The sequence below is a fragment of the Microcaecilia unicolor genome, chromosome 3 (assembly GCF_901765095.1).
Source record: "Microcaecilia unicolor chromosome 3, aMicUni1.1, whole genome shotgun sequence".
Classification (NCBI taxonomy): Eukaryota; Metazoa; Chordata; class Amphibia; order Gymnophiona; family Siphonopidae; genus Microcaecilia; species Microcaecilia unicolor.
Window position 1 is genome coordinate 153,486,625 of NC_044033.1, and position 16,173 is coordinate 153,502,797.

At 42.4% G+C, this 16,173-nt stretch overlaps 1 protein-coding gene across 6 annotated transcripts in view; it reads left to right on the plus strand.

Moving 5' to 3' along the window:
• RASGRP3 (RAS guanyl releasing protein 3) overlaps positions 1-16,173 on the plus strand; it is a 290,955-nt gene that overhangs the window by 66,299 nt on the left and 208,483 nt on the right. For 4 of the 6 annotated variants that reach the window (XM_030196499.1, XM_030196504.1, XM_030196505.1 and 1 more), the window contains exon 1: positions 14,020-14,108. The exons of 1 other annotated variant lie outside the window; for it this stretch is intronic. The gene's annotated coding sequence lies outside the window, so the exon portion shown is untranslated. Of the gene's footprint in view, positions 1-14,019; positions 14,113-16,173 lie in introns of those variants that run through there. One more of the 6 variants, XM_030196500.1, reaches the window with a different exon arrangement.

Here is a 16,173-nt window from a genome sequence, read left to right on the forward strand (position 1 = left end):
ATAACACTTTACAATTATGCACTGCATTACCACTGGCCATAGACCCAGTGTAAATGGGAGAGCCCAAATGTAAATTATGTGCATAACTGGAGGCCCCATCCATGCGTCGTCCACATGGATTCCCCTCGTGCAGTTGTATGCTATAGCACTTACAGATGCCTTTATAGAATAATGCTTGGGACACTTACATGAATAAGGCCTACTTTTCTCTGCATTTACTGTACATATGTAAAGAGACACTTAACGATGAGCACCTAGTTATAAAATTGCCTATTTGTGCCTGCTTTTGTGTGATACATATGTAGACATTCTCAGGGATAAAATGAGATATAGTTTATTGTTCTTTGCAGAATTCAAAGCCCTCTTTTTTTAATGTATGAGTCATTTTTGTGTCAGAGAATTTCCATGATAGCTTCCCAGGGCACAAAATCCCCTAATGCCTCCCTCAGCCCTAGCACTAGGATTCAGCAGGTACCATTTTCCAGGTTGGCACCTGAAAGGCAGGATTTGTGTCCTGTGGAAGGACTATGGAGGGGCTGTGTAGCCCCTGTAATAAATGTCACTAGAATTTCATTTCCTTGAGCTTTAGCCATGTTTTGGCCCTGCACTCAAGTAATGAAGGCTTTCTCATCACTTTCCCATCCTTTTCATTTACTTCAGTCTCAGCTAACTCCATCTGCCCACCTACCCTTACTCACCCTGCAGATCTCCCGCACCATTCTTATCTTCTACACTTTACCACACATGCACATAAATACATAAGTAAATAAGTATTTGCCATACTGGAAAGACCAAAGATCCATCGAGCCCAGCATCCTGTTTCCAACAGTGGCCTATCCAGGTCACAGATACCCGGCAAGATCCCAAAAATGTACAAAACATTTTATACTGCTTATCCCAGAAATAGTGGATTTTCCCCAAGTCCATTTAATAACGGTCTATGGACTTTTCTTTTAGGAAGCTGTCCAAACCTTTTTTAAACTCCGCTAAGCTAACCGCCTTTACCACATTCTCTGGCAACGAATTCCAGAGTTTAATTACACGTTGAGTGAAGAAAAATTTTCTCTGATTCATTTTAAATTTACTACATTGTAGCTTCATCGCATGCCCCGTAGTCCTAGTATTTTTGGAAAGCGTGAACAGACGCTTCACATCTACCCATTCAACTCCACTCATTATTTTATAGACCTCTATCATATCTCCCCTCAGTCGCCTTTTCTCCAAGCTGAAGAGCCCTAGCCTTTTTAGCCTTTCCTCATAGGGAAGTTGTCCCATCCCCTTTATCATTTTCGTCGCCCTTCTCTGCACATGGATCTCTGTCTATCCTGTTCTTTCATAACGGTAGATCTCCCTACTCCTGGACTTTGACTGTCTGCAAGAGAAAGCAGACATCCATGCCAGGTAGGCTGCCAACTCTATTAGCTACCTTGGCTATGGCTAAAGATGAGGCTTGTGGCTGCCTGCTGAGCTGTGGGACTATTGCTGCTTCTTCCAACACTATGCAGGGACTGGCTGTACCTTCTCTGCTACCCATTAATTCCCATAATGAGGCTCATGTTGTAGCTAGGAAAGATGAGCATGTGTGACTGCACAGGATCCCCCCTATGTGTTTGAAAGCCTCCACTGGTGTCTCTTGTTGCTGTGAGATGCTGAGAGCACAGTCTATGTGCTGATCTGGTCCTAAGCATCAGGCAGTGTTTTTTTTTTACATTGTGCACCTGATTAGGTCTGATGGCACACCAGTGTGCACACAAAGTAAAAGATATATGTGAGCAGGATATTACAATGAAATTGTGGTGACAACAACAACAACAACAACAACAACTGAAGAGTAGCAAATCTCCTGGACCGGATGGTATTCATCCTAGAGTACTGATAGAACTGAAAAACGAGCTTGCGGAGCTACTGCTAGTGATATGCAACTTATCCTTAAAATTGAGCGTGGTACCGGAAGATTGGAGGGTGGCCAATGTAACGCCCATTTTTAAAAAAGGCTCCAGGGGAGATCCGGGAAATTATAGACCGGTGAGTCTGACGTCGGTGCCGGGGAAAATGGTAGAGGCTATTATCAAAAACAAAATTACAGAGCACATCCGAGGACATGGATTACTGAGACCAAGTCAGCATGGCTTTTGTGTGGGGAAATCTTGCCTGACCAATTTACTTCAATTCTTTGAAGGAGTAAACAAACATGTGGACAAAGGGGAGTCGGTTGATATTGTGTATCTGGATTTTCAAAAGGCGTTTGACAAGGTACCTCATGAAAGGCTACAGAGGAAATTGGAGGGTCATGGGATAGGAGGAAATGTCCTATTTGGATTAAAACTGGTTGAAGGATAGGAAACAGAGAGTGGGGTTAATGGGCAGTATTCACAATGGAGAAGGGTAGTTAGTGGGGTTCCTCAGGGGTCCGTGCTAGGACCGCTGCTTTTTAATATATTTATAAATGATTTAGAGATGGGAGTAACTAGCGAGGTAATTAAATTTGCTGATGACACAAAGTTATTCAAAGTCGTTAAATCGCGACAGGATTGTGAAAAATTACAAGAGGACCTTACGAGACTGGGAGACTGGGCAGCTAAATGGCAGATGATGTTTAATGTGAGCAAGTGCAAGGTGATGCATGTGGGAAAAAAGAACCCGAATTATAGCTACATCATGCAAGGTTCCACGTTAGGTGTTATGGACCAAGAAAGGGATCTGGGTGTCGTCGTCGATAACACACTGAAACCTTCTGCTCAATGTGCTGCTGCGGCTAAGAAAGCGAATAGAATGTTGGGTATTATCAGGAAAGGTATGGAAAACAGGTGTGAGGATGTTATAATGCAGTTGTATCGCTCCATGGTGCGACCGCACCTTGAGTATTGTGTTCAATTCTGGTCGCCGCATCTCAAGAAAGATATAGTAGAATTGGAAAAGGTGCAGCGAAGGGCGACTAAAATGATAGCGGGGATGGGACGACTTCCCTATGAAGAAAGACTAAGGAGGCTAGGGCTATACAGCTTGGAGAAGAGACGGCTGAGGGGAGACATGATAGAGGTATATAAAATAATGAGTGGAGTGGAACAGGTGGATGTGAAGCGTCTGTTCACGCTTTCCAAAAATACTAGGACTAGGGGGCATGCGATGAAACTACAGTGTAGTAAATTTAAAACAAATCGGAGAAAATTTTTCTTTACCCAACGTGTAATTACACTCTGGAATTCGTTGCCGGAGAAAGTGGTGAAGGCGGTTAGCTTAGCAGAGTTTAAAAAGGGGTTGGACGATTTCCTAAAGGACAAGTCCATAAACCGCTACTAAACGGACTTGGAAAACTCCAAAATTCGAGGAATAACATGTATAGAATGTTTGTACGTTTGGGAAGCTTGCCAGGTGCCCTTGGCCTGGATTGGCCGCTGTCGTGGACAGGATGCTGGGCTCGATGGACCCTTGGTCTTTTCCCAGTATGGCATTACTTATGTACTTATGTAACTGTATTCCATTATGTTATGCATCATGCAATAATTTTATATTACATTATTTTTACAATGATACTTGAGTATCCTACTAACTGATATGTCTCATATGCTAGTAAAAGTATTATCAGGAGAATGCCATGAACCCCGCATACACAAAATAAATTTGAGTGATACAGAATAAGACTAAATAGTTTGATAACAATAACTGCATGTCACACATTTGACTATCATGTGTTCTGTCCTTGTGGTTAAACAATTATATTATATTGATCCAGCATTTTGACAAAGGGTGCTCCTTTTAAAGCCAATAAGCTTGCAAATAGCTTCACAAATGCAAGACTATGGCAAATCCAAGACTATAGTCGAAAGAGAATCCACGTACGTGGAGAACTCAATAGATCCCACGGCACGTAAAGTAGAAACAAAAAGGTGGGAATATGAGCCAGGCTATCCAATAATTGGACCTGAAATTAAGTTTAAAATAAACAAAATTTAATAATATTCAAACAAATAATAACAAAATTCCACATTAAAAATGACTCTAAAAATGACTCGACACAACGTTGTATTTCGGCCGGATGGCTTTTACATTGTAATTGTTTTTGCAACGTGCAGCGTCAGACGGATCATTTAACAAACAGTCTTTTTAAAGACCATTTTAAAATCCTTGTCTGCACTTTTCTCATTCGTGACTTGAGTTCTCTTCATCAGGTCACTTGATTATCATATTTTATCATCGCCACTAGCCACAAGACTCCTGATGTTCCGGGGCAGAGGGAGCAGGGAACCAGCGGAGCCGATAGGCGTGCGGCTGCTCTCTGCACCCTCCAGCAGTGTGCACCTGGGGCAGACTGCCCCCACTGCCCCGCTCCTGGTACGCCACTGTTAAGTAGTAGTAGTAGTAATGAGGGAGTGAAGAAATAGATCTGAGCCGGACAGTCCGGATACCTACTTATGCTAGCATTCTGTAACAGAATCTGGGCGCATACAGATACAACCCTTTTTAGGATGTTATTGGGGTACCTGACACTTAACATAAATTCTAAAACAAATAAGTCTCTGGTAAAACCAGCTTTAGTGAGTGAAGTGTCAGAAGCAAATGTGTTCCCTCTTAGATCCAAGCTAATGCCGGATAGTGCCATGTATTATAATCCCATTTATCTTCATAGTGCTTATTTTGCTCCTACAATGCCATTATAGAATTAATGCTCAGCATGCTACATCTAGGCACAAAGTTTGTGGCATTCTATTATAGAATTCAGTGGCGTAGCAAGGGCAGGGCGGTGGGGGCAGTCTGCCCTGGGTGCACACTGCTGGAGGGTGCAGAGAGCAGCCGCGCGCCTGTCGGCTCCGCTGGTTCCCTGCTCCCTCTGCCCTGGAATAGGTTACTTCTCTGCACCCTCCAGCAGCCAAGAATGCACCCGGGGGAGGGAGCTTGATGTGCCGGGGAGGGGGGGGGGGTGTCATGCTGCACCCTAGGGGGATGGACACCGCTGCATCCTGGGGGGGGGGGGTGCGCAGTGGCGATCCGCCCCGGGTGTCAGCCGACCTAGGAACGCCGCTGATAGAATTGCCAATGTTAAGCATTGAATGCCAATTCTATAACTGTATCTGTGCTCCAAGATGCAATTCTAAAATACTTGCTAAAGTTGGCATTGACATGCCTACATTTAGGCACATCCAAGACTATGGCAGGCATGAGTGGGCATACCCAAATGCAGCATTTAAGTGCCTAACTTACAGTATTCTGTAAATTGCCTATGTAACTATTAGACACACCCATGGCCTGCCCATGCTCCTCCCTGTGAATACTCCCTTCCATTTATGCATTATGCAAGTTGTACACCTACATTATAAAGTAGCGCTGAGTGTGCAGCTGCTATTTATTTATTACATTTGTACCCCGCGCTTTCCCACACACAGCAGGTTCAATGCGGCTTACATAGTAAATAGAATTACAAAATATTGTAAGGAGAATATTACAAATTGTAAATAAACATAGTAATAGTAAGGTTTTAAGAATATGTGAATTGAACATGGAAAGGTAAACAAGGTATGATAGGCAAAAGGAAAGAGATTGAGAGGGGTATGGTGTAGGGAAGATGGAGCAGAGAAGACTGGGGGATGAGTATAAGGAGTTTGGGAGATATGCATGTGTGCACTTACCCGCTTACAAGCCAGTATTCTATGAATTTAGATGTACAAATGGCATCTACATTTAGGCATATACAAAGTGCTAGAAACCTACCATATTAACTCAGAATAAATACTTAAATGGTGTTTAATAGTGTGTGATGTGCTCAGAATGCCAACGCATGGAACACAGCCATAAAACAGCTTAAAACGTACCACTGGGAGCCACCATCATTGCACAGCCCTCCCTACCTACCAATTAGTAAAGGCACAATATATAGTTTAGTCAATGCAGTGCTAATGATAATAGCGATGGTACTTAGCTTATGCTATCAGATGTATCGTGCTGCTAGGTATCCCAGCGAAAAAAGTTGGCTGTTGATCCATATGAATCCTCGTTATCTTTGTTTCTTTTTTCTATTTATCTTTGCTCGTGTTGGTGCTTCAAATCATGAAAATGGTGCTTAACCGTGCTGTTCAACGTCAACTGTTCAGTGCTTACACGTTCCCAACATGCTGCATGTTTCGCCAGAAAGGCGTCTTCAGGAGAACGAACTTCGCAAACTGCATGACTCTAAAATCAAAACATTCATCAATAATATCATCCACTACTATACAATCATCATATTATACATATCGAATAATAGAACGCTATATACTCGCAAATTGCATGGAGACTCCAGGAAGCAAACAGTATTCTGTCCCCACCCAGATGGAAAACACGCCAGAGCATGCGCACATAATATATAGGCAACCAGTTATAGAATAAAGGGGTGGACTCACTGCAGCTATGATTGGACAGAGGGATCAACTACGGATTGGGGAAAGTGTTTCACTCAGGCTGCACACCCCCACAGCCGCTAGCGTGCAGCTCCCCGATGACACAGACAGCTGCTCAGGGTGTGGAAGTAGTTGGGTGGAATGTTGTTGCCTGGAGCAGCCCCTCCCTGTTTGGGGAATGCTGTGAGTGAAGTAGGACGATACAAAAAGTATCCACAAATTTCTGGTAAATAAATGAAATATAATACTCTACTGGAACCAGGATCTCAGTAGCCTACTGCAAGTACATATCCAAATACTAATAGTGTGTAGTATAGTATTGCCGTAATATATATGTGTTTCTAAAATTCTTATATATTAGTTAGAGCACCCTCAGATATTCCCACTATCTTGAGCACACAGAATCTTTCTGCTGCTTAGTGGTGTAGCACTTCTTTCATCGAGTTACTCATTTTAAAAAAATTATTTATTCATTTCAACATTATTATACAAGAAACATCTTGTTGGGAAAAAGCATCAATTAATTAATAATCAAGTTTAGAATAACCAAATCTGAAAGTTCATGATAGGAAATTTGACACTCGTCATAATTTGAGATTCAAGAGTTCGGAAAATACAGGGAGAAAAAAAACCCCCAAGGAAAAGTAACACATAACATGCTACAAATAGGATAATGCAATCTCTGGTAAGTGGAGTTAATATCTTAACTTTAGCGCTTTTCCTTTTTCGCCGAGTTAACTAGTGCAGAAACATGGGCAGGCTCTGTAAATACATACTTTTTCCCCTCAAGCCTCACTATGCAGTTGCAGGAGTATCTTAAAAAAAAGGTACCCCCCAAGTGCAAAACTTCAGGCTTAAGGAGCAAAAATTGTTTCCTCTGTCGTCTAGTCTCCTTAGAGACATCAGGAAAAAGTAATATTTTAAACCCTATAAAGGGTTTATCCTTATTTCGAAAAAACAGACGGAAGATCCAATCCTTATCAGGCAATAGTGCAACCGTCGCCACCAAAGCGGCGGCAGTTGCTACTTCAGAGTCAGAAGTTTCAAGCAAAAGAGAAACATCTATAGGCTGATCATTTATTGATTTCATGTCCTTCCCTGGTATGTAATATGCATAAGAAAATGGTGGTAGATTCTGATCCGGTATATTCAAAATATCATGCAGGTAACGTTTTAACATCTCGAGAGGAGTAACACTTGACACACGAGGAAAATTAACGAATCTCAGGTTGTGATTTTTTGTATAATTGTCAAACAGTTCCATTCTCTGCCTGAGATTCGTCAAGTCCTTTACCATCATTGGTTGCAATGTTTCTAACTTCACAATTCTTTGATCCATTTTATCAATTTTAATTTCCAAAGTCTTAACTTCTTCCTCTCTCTTTTGTGAAACCAGTTCCAAGGATTTTACTCTCGGTACAACTTCATTAATTTGCTCGGGTTACTCATTTTATGTGTAATGAAACACCAAATAAGTGCTAATGGACTGGTATGAGTTTTCAAATGGTATATCTTCTAAACCAGCCCTGTGTAAAAACCATCTTAAAATACAAAATGTGTATATTAGTGCAAGCCAACCTCAAAGTTCATCAATGGCAATACTATCAAAAAGTCAATAAGATGAATTTTCTTTCGTGCTATTTCTTCAATGCCTCGTCATATATCTGAATAGAATATCTGGCCAATTGACCTTCCCCTGAACGCGCCCGACTCCGCGGGTTTCAAGATTCTTTCTTCAGGGACTAGGGTTAAGGTGGCCTCCTGCTCTTACTGTTGTTAGAAAGCAAATAGCGAGACATTTTTTTATTTTAAGATGGTTTTTACACAGGGCTGGTTTAGAAGATATACCATTTGAAAACTCATACCAGTCCATTAGCACTTATTTGGTGAGTGAAGTAGGAGCAATGTGCATAAAACTGCACCAGCCATGGGGGTGTCCCCTGGAGGTTTGAATGTGCGAGAACAAGAACTTGAGAATTTTGTGAAGGTGGAAGTTCCAGCAGAAATTATGTCGACCTCTGTCTGGCAGGCCATCACTAACCTCACTAAAACTGTAAGTAATCGAGTGAGTGTGGTGGAGGGAGCAGTGGATGAAGTCATTGGAGCCGACTCTGTGGGTGCTGTGGGTGCTAGAGCACCCCCAATATTGAGAAAATTCCTTGTATGTGTCCAGGGAGGGGTCATTTCCATTGGGCTTAGCACCCCCAATAATTTTGAAAAGTTGGCTCCTATGGATGAAGTCACACAGCTGGAATCTGGTGCTATGGAAAATTGTGGAATTCTGTTTAGTTTGAGAGCAGAAATTAAGGATTTAAGAGAAGGGCAAGTGAAATTGATGAAATCTTCATTAGACTTGCAATACAAAATGGAATGTGTAGAAAATTATTTGCATGCTACCAATTAAAGATTCTTCAACTTTCCAAAAGATAAGTACATAAGTATTGCCACACTGGGACAGACCAAAGGTCCATCAAGCCCAGCATCCTGTTTCCAACAGTGGCCAATCCAGATCACAAATACCTGGTAAGATCCCAAAAAAGTACAAAGCATTCTATACTGCTTATCCCAGAAATAGTGGATTTTCCCCAAGTCCATTTAACAACGGTCTATGGACGTTTCCTTTAGGAAGCCGTCCAAACTTTTTCTAAACTCCGCTAAGCTAACTGCCTTTACCACATTCTCTGGCAATGAATTCCAGAGTTTAATTACATGCTATTTTCAGTGAGAGAACTGTTTAAGACATATATGCAAGAACTTTTACATCTACCTAGTGAATCCTTGCCCCCCCGTGAATAGAAACTATTATCTTCCATAACAAAAGAATGTCACCTGGGATTGTGGACCAGGTTGGAAATCACGCTGAGGTCCCAGTTTCACCAGATAGTTTGAACATCTCGTAGGTTTTGGAAACATCGCAGGATACTGTGGACACACGTGCTACTCTCCTAGTCTCATTTGTTTTTGAAGCTGATAAAAATTTAGTTCTTCGTTTATATTTCAAATTTAGAGATTGTGGCCCCAATATTTATTTATTTATTTATTTTATTTATTTATTTATTGCATTTGTACCCCACATTATCCTACCTCTTTGCAGGCTCAATGTGGGTTACAATACATCATGAGTGGTGGAAATATATTAGAAGACTAGTAAAAAAGGCCCGTTTCTGTGAGAAATGAAACGGGTGCTAGCAAGGTTTTCCTTGGAGTGTACGTTTGAGAGAGAGTGTGTGTGTCAGAGAGAGAATGAGAGAGAGAGAGTGTGTGTGTGTCTGTGTGAGAGAGTGTGTGAGAGACAGTGTCTGTGTGTGTGATAGAGAGATAGAGTACGCAAAACAGAGATAGAGTGAGTGAGTTTGTCCCCCCCCCCCCCTCTGTCAGGGGTGCCCCCACCCCCCCCTTTGTGGAGTGAGGACCCCCTTCCACCCCCACTTCTGTGGTCTGAGGCCCCCCCTCCCTCTCACCTTGCCCCCCTTCCATCCCCCTCTCTTCTCTGATGTCGCCCCGTCCACCAGAGGTGGGAGTTCAAACGTGCCTTCTCCGGAGGCAATTCCAGAAGAGTTCAGTCCTGCAAAATCAGATCGTTTACTTACCTCTCGGGGAGGATGTGCGAGCAGTAACTTTCTTTATGGCCTTGGGGAGTTTATGTGATCCTTCCCTGCCTTTTCTTTCCCTTGGAATGTGCTGAAGAGTTCAGTGCGGGCAAAATCAGATCGTTTATTTACCTCCCGGGGAGGATGTGTGAGCAGTAACTTTTTTATGGCCTTGGGGAGTGTATCTGATCCTTCCGTGCCTTTTCTTTCCCTTGGAATGTGCTGAAGAGTTCAGTCCAGCAAAAGCAGATCGTTTATTTACCTCCCGGGGAAGATGTGCTAGCAGTAACATTTTTAATGGTCTCGCGGAGTGTATCTGATCCTTTCGTCATTGTTCCGCCCTCGACGTCATGACGTTTGATGTGAGGGCGGGGCAGAGAGACATGGTGAGTTGGAAGGCTTCACCACCATGAACTAACGAACTGTTTTGGGAGTGTGCAGATGGTTTCAGCAGGTTGTCCTCAGAATGTTGAGGTAGCGTTTTATGTACAGATGGGGCATGGCTTGGGGCGTGGCTGAGGGCGGGTCTATGAGTTAGGGTGACTGGTCCTGATAGCCTAGCCTAAGAAGACTACAGGAGTTCAATGCTTCACTGCGTTGCAGTGAGCTTCAGAACGTTCAAGGTGGGATTTATTTATATAGATATACAATTAGTGTACAGAAGGATTTTGTGGAAAATGAAAATGATAAAAACATGATAGTAGTATAACAAGCAGAAATTGTACGACAGTTCTGTCTATGTGTAAATTCACATTGGTTGATCTTTGTGGTAAGCCTTGTTAAAGAGATGGGTCTTCAGTAGTTTGCGGAAGTTCATTAGTTTGTAGATCGTTTTTAAGTTGCGTGGCAGTGCATTCCATAATTGTGTGCTTAAGTAGGTAAAGTTTGATGCGTGCATTAATTTGTATTTTAGACCTTTGCAGTTAAGGAAGTGCAGATTCATGGGAGATAACCGGGTTGTCTCCTGCAATCCACATTGAACCCGGCTTGTTTCCGGTGACCAGCATTGATTATCCGGGGGGGTTTTCATCTAGTTTGAAGATAACCGGCTATGTCAATATTCAGACACTGCCGGTTATCTTTAAACCGGCCAAAGATTTATCAGGGTTTGACATGGCCAAATATGACTGCCAAACCCGATTTAAAAATTGGCAGATAGCTGGTAATATTGTGTGATATAACTGGTTATCTGTCAGCCGCTACCCACGAATATCCGTCAGAGGATAGCTGGTTATCCTCTTCTGAATATTGGCAGATAGCTGGTTAAGCACTATTTAACCAGTCAGCATCTGTTCTGAACAGTTAAATAGTGCTAAATATCGGGCGGTCTCTGTTTAAAGGGCAAAAAGTATGATGTTTTCCTGATATTGGTAAGGAGACCCAGAAGAGGCACAAGACCTTTTTGGAATTGTGCTAATGTGTGGTTCAGAACGGTGAAGATTTTTTTTCTCCATTTTCCTGTAAAATGTTTGATTAAGTTGAATAATTTGAGACATATTTTTTATGATCCTGCCCATCTTAAACAATTTCTGGATAATAAATTTGCATTGCATATTGGTGATAGTCCTGCAGTATAGGGTATAAATTTGATTGTTTGCTGTTTAGAATGTGATATGTGAACATAGGGCGTACAATTAGATATGCTTCCTAGGCCATATTTCAGTTTATTGTTTCTGATAATTGGCTACTCACGATTTTTGGAGTTTTAGCCATTTCTTCATCATTAGCGCTGCCCGTGATGCCTTGCTGTGCCATCTCGTCTAGGTCTTCCTTGCTGGGCTCTGTTGCAATCTCTGTCAAAATTTCCTCAACATCTTCTTGCGTCATGTCCTCGAAGCATTCTCGGCAGATTTTTTGCATGAAGTGCATGATGTTGTCTACATTTCTGTTCGTGTTTTGTGTTACACCTTCAAAGCCCTCGAAGTTTCTTACATAGTCTGGCCAAGTTTTTTTCCCAAACAAAAAAAACTGCACCACGGGCCTTTAAAAATGGAACACAGTTCTTTAATGAATGAGCCTTGACAAAAAGACCCGACACGGGCCATGTTTCGGTGACTAGCACCTGCGTCAGGGGTCACAGTGATGACGTGGAAAACTTGGGGAATAACTCGAATATATTCCTCTACAATATATTATTCCTTACCCCACGTCTCATATAGTAAAAGCTACAAAGCACCAAGGCACTTTCACTTTCTGTATCCAAATGGATGAAAAAAAAGCCATTGTTTATTGTCACTGTCTTCCAGTAATCAAGCATGGTGGTTTCCTTGTTGGAATCTAAAGCTTTACAGGCCTTGCTGTAAAGCTCCTGCATGTAGTGGCACTTGAAAGTCTTGTGTTTGGGGGCATGAAGAGAACTTCAGCATCGGAGACTGGGGGGGGGGGGGGGGGGGGGGGGGGGAGCATTTTCGAGGTCTATGCCACAGTATACTGGTGCATTATCCAAAATCAGCAGTACCTTAAAGGCAAGATTTTTACGGTGGAGATAGCATTCAACTTCTGGAATGAAACAAATTGTTGAACCAATCCCAGAATAATTTGGTTGTCATCCAAGCTTTGCAGTTCCATCTCCAATGGACTGACATGTAATTCAAGTTGTTTTCTTTAAGTGCGTGAGGTTTTCGGGCTCTATAGACCATGAGGCTTGTGTTTGAAATCGCTCTTGGCATTGGCGCACTACAACAGAGTGGTGCGATCTTTAAATGCCTTAAACCAGGGGCTCGAATGACAGATTGCAACCTCTATTTGCACCTCTGCAGATGCATGAAATAGCGAATACTGATAATGCAAATTGTGAGAACGCACTGTACTTTGCTGCCTTAAATTAAATCACATAGCTATATAGAGAGCAATTGAATGTTGCCTACTATCCCTAGAGTTAGAGGAACCATTCATGCTCTACTTTCGCTCCAACCTGACGCTATCCAGATGGTATATACTACTATAATGTCTGTAGTATCTCCCAATTGTAACCTTTATTTTTGGATTATACAGACGAGAAACGCCAAGTTCGCACAGCTTCATTCCATACTGCTGCGAGGATATGTGAGTTTTATAAACTTTATACATAGATAATCTGAGATTCAGCAATATAAACGTTTTTAGATATACCCTTACTACAAGCTGTGTCATACATCGATTAGAATCCTCTGGTGTATAAATTTAAGTAAGAGACTCTGCATGGTGAGAAGACTCCTGACGCAGGCCTCTCCGGCCGAAACACAGCTGTGTCGAGTCCTATTCTCTTTTACCCTGCAATATATTTTTGTGTTTAATAAAGATTTTTAAGTTTCATATTTTTTGAAGTGTCATCTTTTTCATCTTTTTATTTTTTATTTTCCATTTTTTGTTTTTTGTTTTTGTCATCTTCGCTGTTTTGTCTACTGTGGTTTTTCTGCGAAGACTGGTTTCTTCTGTTTCTCGGAAGTAGGTGTCAGACATTCTAAAATTTTCAGGGTATAAATCCCTTTGAACATCAACCCCTGAGAAAACCAGAATAAAGGAAAACCCCACAAGAAATTAAGTGTACAGTATTATTTATACACTAACTAAATAAATAAAAAAATTTTTTTAATGAAAGATAGCCTTATTTAGTTAGTTAGTTAGTTAGTTAGTTAGTGCTTTTCCTGTTGAAAGCTTTGACATCATTTTTCTTGAAATGAAAGATCAATGCTGCAAGACACAGTTCACCGTGTCTCTTTCACACAAAGCCAACCTAATGACAATAGGGTAAAAAGACCAGAGCCAAAGTACTGGTGAGAACAGAAACGTTTCAAGAACTCTGCTTAAGGTGCCCAATTTAGACCATCGTAGAGGTTTGTCTCTGTTTCAATTTATTTATTAAAGAAGAAAAGAGACGAGAAGAAATCTAACATTTATGGGGAAAAGTCTGTCCTGCATTACAATGAAATGCTTCAGAAGAACGCTTCTGTTCTGTAAAGCCTTTCTCATAAGGAAACTAACACTCCTCAGAATCTGACCTCTTGGCAGTGCAATGAGATTTATCAGAGGAGGGGCATGTGATTAGTTCAGAAGCACAGCCGACGCTGGGAGGAAACAGCTGTTCATTTCATTCCCCAGCTTTTGGCAGCTGGACAAAGCAGCAGGGTGATGTTTTGTGTGGAATACTTCTGCAGACCGGAATACAGTAAGTAAGTGAGACTGTTCTGTGCTTAGCTATCTTTAGAACCGCTCCAGCGTTTGTTTTTCTTTTTTTTCCCCCATCCCTCCCATTACTTGTTCTTGATCTCTTGCAAAGCTCTCACAGTAAGCCGCTTTTTTCCCCCTCTTCTGCATATGCTGGTTTGACTGCTCGGTTAGAACATTGTTGAGTTTACTGGAAACAAAAGCGACGTCCTGTTCCCAGTGGTTGTTGCACGTTCTGACTTTAAACGGCGGTGTTTGTGTTTTGTGGCGATAAAGCTGGAGGAACTTTGACAGCCCATGTGCGCTGTGTACAGACTGCTGCTTGATGCAGGACCCAGTAGCATAAGAGCCAACTTTTCCAAAATTATTGGGTGTGCTAAATAGAATGGAAATCGCCTCACAGCACCGATAGAGCTTGGCTGCTATGCCCAGTAGTATTAAAAGTGAAAATTGCGGCTCTGATGCATTCTGCAGGGCAGGAAACAAACCTTTTTTTCTTGCTTTATTGGAGCTGCTGGAACGTTGTGCCATGATATCGCGCCACATGTCACGATAGGTCCTCTATGAGTTACATTTTGCCACTGCTGATCGAGAACTGTGAAGGGTGTTAAATCTGTTAAAAAGAATCTGGTAAAGGGCAACCAAGGTACCGTTAAACATTTCACCCCCTCCCCTCCCCTCCCCCCCCCCCCCCCCCAGCTAGCTTATTTTATACTTTTCTTGACGCTGGAAGTTTGGAAGAGAAATTGTAACTCTGATGCTTCTGTGAAATCTTTGTATTTTCTAGTCAAAGTTTTCCCTATTCTGTGAAAAATGCAAGAAGTAGGAATAAGCTGATATACTGAAAAGCTCTGTAATGCTAAATCTTACTGTGTTACACTCTTTAAGGAGATCATTTTTGAGGAGTTAGGCAGCGTCTACCGATTAGGCGGCAAGTGTACAACCAGGTGTCTCCATTTCAGCACACAGAGGACAAAAGCCCATGCTTCAGTACTGGGCAAAGGTGAATCTTTAGTCTTACCCTGAATTCCCCCCCCCCCCCCCCCCCCCCCAAGATTTGATAATTAAACTCAACAGTCAAGATCATCACACAAACATTTTATAAAAATGCAGGTTAAAATATGTTCTGATGGTTCTTAGAGTCTATGTGGCTGCCTGTACCTTTTGTTTTGCTTTGAGCAGCTGCTCTTTGCTGCCCTAGGCAAATACCTAAGTCTTGCACCTAAGTCTTGCCTAATGGTTAGGCAAGCCCTTCCAAGGAAATGTAGTGGAAGTCTATTGTATAATGACACCTGGGTGCCCAAGTTCTGTTATGGAATATTAATGTAACACAGCATCATAGAAACATAGAAAAGTGTAGGCAGATAAAGACCATCTAGCTTATTTTCGAAGGGTGGCCAAAACGGTATAATCGAAAGCCGATTTTGGCCATCCTCAACTGCTTTCCGTTGCAGGGACGGCTAAAGTTCAAGGTGGCGTGTCGGCAGTGTACCAAAGGCGGGATGGGGGCATGATTAAGAGATGGGTGTCCTCGGCTGATAATGGAAAAAAGAAGGGTGGCCCTGATGAGCATTTGGCCGACTTTACTTGGTCCCTTTTTGTTAATGACAAAGCCTTGGAAAGGTGCCCGAACTGACCAGATGACCATCGGAGGGAATCGGGGATGACCTCCCCTTACTCCCCTAGTGGTCACCAACCCCCTCCCACCCCCAAAAAAATTTAAAAACATTTTTTGCCAGCCTCAAATGTCATACCCAGCTACATCACAGCACTGTGCAGGTCCTTGGAGCAGTTTTTAGTGGGTACTGCAATGCACTTCAGGCAGGCGGACCCAGGCCCATCCCCCCCTACCTGTTACACTTGTGGTGGTAAATGTGAGCCCTCCAAAACCCACCAGAAACCCACTGTACCCATATGTAGATGCCCCCCCTTTACCCTTTAAAGGCTATGGTAGTGTTGTACAGTTGTGGGTAGTGGGGTTTGGGGGGCTCAGCACACTGGGTAAGGGAGCTATGGACTTGGGAGCAATTTAGGAAGTCCACTGCAGTGCCCCCTAGGGTGCCCAG